Below are 3194 nucleotides of genomic sequence, written 5' to 3' on the forward strand. Positions count from 1 at the left end.
TTGTGGGTGGTACGGGGAGGTGCGTGAATGGTGGATACCACAGTAGTCTTGGAGCTTGCGGAAGAGGGTATTTTCAAACTCCTTCCCCTGGTCATGGTGGATCTTGGATGGGAAACCAAAGCACATAATAAAGTCATCAAAGAGCTTTCTGGCCACAGTTTTCCCAGACTTATTTTTTGTCGCATATGCCTGTACATATTTTATGAAATGATCCATGACTACCAATATGTACTCCTCCCCTCCCGTACACTTGTCCAAGTGTAAGTAGTCAATAGAGACCATCTCAAATGGTGCAGAGGTCTCAATACTTTGGATAGGAGTCCGGGTTATCCTGTTAGGTTTTTTTCTCTTCATACAATGGCACACCTGAGTAATATAGTGTTCCATTTCTTGTCTCATCTTAGGCCAGAAGAAGCGTTCCCTAGCAAGAGCCACCATTCTTTCTGCACCTAAGTGTCCCATTTCCTCATGTAAGTGCCTGTAGACAAGAGGCTTTAAGGATTCAGGAACGACCAACTGGTTTCTTGTCACTGTCTTTCTTCTGAGGATGCCGTCTCCATCAATCTGCAGATGGGGCCACTCCCTGAGAAGCTGTCTTACAGCTCCATCCTCTGTCACTTTGTCTTTATGTTTCAAGTACACATGTGTTCTTTTCAGAGCCAGGACTCTACTAATGGCTACGTCTGCATTTTGAGCGACTCTGATGTCTTCTGATACAAGAGGCTGAATTGGTTCTGAGATGTTATACTCCTCTGGCAATGCATCTGCATTACAGGTGATGGCAGAGATCCAATTAACTTCTCCTGTTTGATTTCTCTCCAGAGCTTTCCCAATACATTCAATAGCCTCCTGTTGGCATTCCTCTGTGCATTCTCGCATGATCTCGTCAATGGGCTTCGACCTTCGTGACAAGAAATCCGCATCTCTGTTTGCTGTTCCCAGTCTGTATTTTAGTGTGAATCTATAATCCGCCAACTCTGACACCCAGCGGTGTCCGGTTACGTTAAGCTTCGCCGACTTGGTGACATATGTCAGAGGATTATTATCACTATATACCGTAAAGTGAGGCGCATGGAACAGATAATCGCGAAAGCGTTCTGTTACGGCCCATTTTAGCCAAGGCCCTCTTCTGATGCATCTACATGAAGGATGAACGGTTCCTCCAGGTCTGGGTATGCCATCACCGGTGGATTTGTCAGCTGATCTACGATTCTGTTCACTATCTCCTGATGGGTCATTGTCCACTGAATTGGGTGGGGCAGGAACGACCAACTGGTTTCTTGTCACTGTCTCTCTTCTGAGGATGCCATCTCCATCGATCTGCAGATGGGGCCACTCCCTGAGAAGCTGTCTAATGGCTCCATCCTCTGTCACTTTGTCTTTATGTTTCAAGTACACATGTGTTCTTTTCAGAGCCAGGACTCTACTAATGGCTACGTTTGCATTTTGAGCGACTCTGATGTCTTCTGATACAAGAGGCTGAATTGGTTCTGAAATGTTATACTCCTCTGGCAATGCATCTGCATTACAGGTGATGGCAGAGATCCAATTAACTTCTCCTGTTTGATTTCTCTCCAGAGCTTTCCCAATACATTCAATAGCCTCCTGTTGGCATTCCTTGGTGCATTCTCACATGATCTCATTATGGGCTTCGACCTTCGGGACAAGAAATCTGCATCTCGGTTTGCTGTTCCCGGTCTGTATTTTAGTGTGAATCTATAATCCGCCAACTCTGACACCCAGCGGTGTCCGGTTGCGTTAAGCTTCGCCGACTTGGTGACATATGTCAGAGGATTATTATCACTATATACCGTAAAGTGAGGCGCATGGAACAGATAATCGCGAAAGCGTTCTGTTACGGCCCATTTTAGCGCCAGGAATTCTAATTTTCCTGAGTGTAGCTTATAGTTGCGTTCTGCTGCTTGGGCTTCGACCTTGTGACAAGAAATCCGCATCTCGGTTTGCTGTTCCCGGTCTGTATTTTAGTGTGAATCTATAATCCGCCAACTCTGACACCCAGCGGTGTCCGGTTGCGTTAAGCTTCGCCGACTTGGTGACATATGTCAGAGGATTATTATCACTATATACCGTAAAGTGAGGCGCATGGAACAGATAATCGCGAAAGCGTTCTGTTACGGCCCATTTTAGCCAAGGCCCTCTTCTGATGCATCTACATGAAGGATGAACGGTTCCTCCAGGTCTGGGTATGCCATCACCGGTGGATTTGTCAGCTGATCTACGATTCTGTTCACTATCTCCTGATGGGTCACTGTCCACTGAATTGGGTGGGACGGTGGCAGCTGAACAGACTTACGGCCAGTCCCCTTTTTCTTTTGGCTTTGCTTCAGGTCAGACTTGGGCTTGGCTAAGAGTTCATAAAGGGGTCTAGCCACCCTAGAGAAGTCTGGTATATAAGTTCTGTAATAACTGAGGAAACCCATCAGCTTTCTCACCCCTCGCACAGTGGTTAGAGACTCATGCTTCAGTTCTTGGACTGCTACCACCTCTTTGGGATTCATTTTGTATCCCTCAGCGGAGACTACCTGACCGACATAGCAGACTTCACCTTTGAAGAAATCACATTTCTTTGGCCTTAGTTTTATTCCACACTCTCGTTGCCGTTGCAGAACTTGCCTCACATTCTGGACATGCTGTTCAAAGCTGGGGCTAAACACCAAGACATCATCCAAATACGGGACACAGATTTCATCTCTGAGGTCTCCCAGACATCCCTCCATGTAGCGTTGAAAAGATGCTGGGGCGTTAGTCAGCTCGAACAGGATCCTCACCCATTCATACAACCCCCAGGGAGTGATAAATGCGGTGCAGGGTCTGGGCCCTCTTCTGATGCATCTACATGAAGGATGAACGGTTCCTCCAGGTCTGGGTATGCCATCACCAATGGATTTGTCAGCTGATCTACGATTCTGTTCACTATCTCCTGATGGGTCACTGTCCACTGAATTGGGTGGGACGGTGGCAGCTGAACAGACTTACGGCCAGTCCCCTTTTTCTTTTGGCTTTGCTTCAGGTCAGACTTGGGCTTGGCTAAGAGTTCATAAAGGGGTCTAGCCACCCTAGAGAAGTCTGGTATATAAGTTCTGTAATAACTGAGGAAACCCATCAGCTTTCTCACCCCTCGCACAGTGGTTGGAGACTCATGCTTCAGTTCTTGGACTGCTTACACCTCTTTG

This window comes from Sinocyclocheilus rhinocerous, unplaced genomic scaffold, assembly GCF_001515625.1.
Source record: "Sinocyclocheilus rhinocerous isolate Xijiao unplaced genomic scaffold, SAMN03320098_v1.1 scaffold1191, whole genome shotgun sequence".
In the NCBI taxonomy this organism is placed as follows: domain Eukaryota; kingdom Metazoa; phylum Chordata; class Actinopteri; order Cypriniformes; family Cyprinidae; genus Sinocyclocheilus; species Sinocyclocheilus rhinocerous.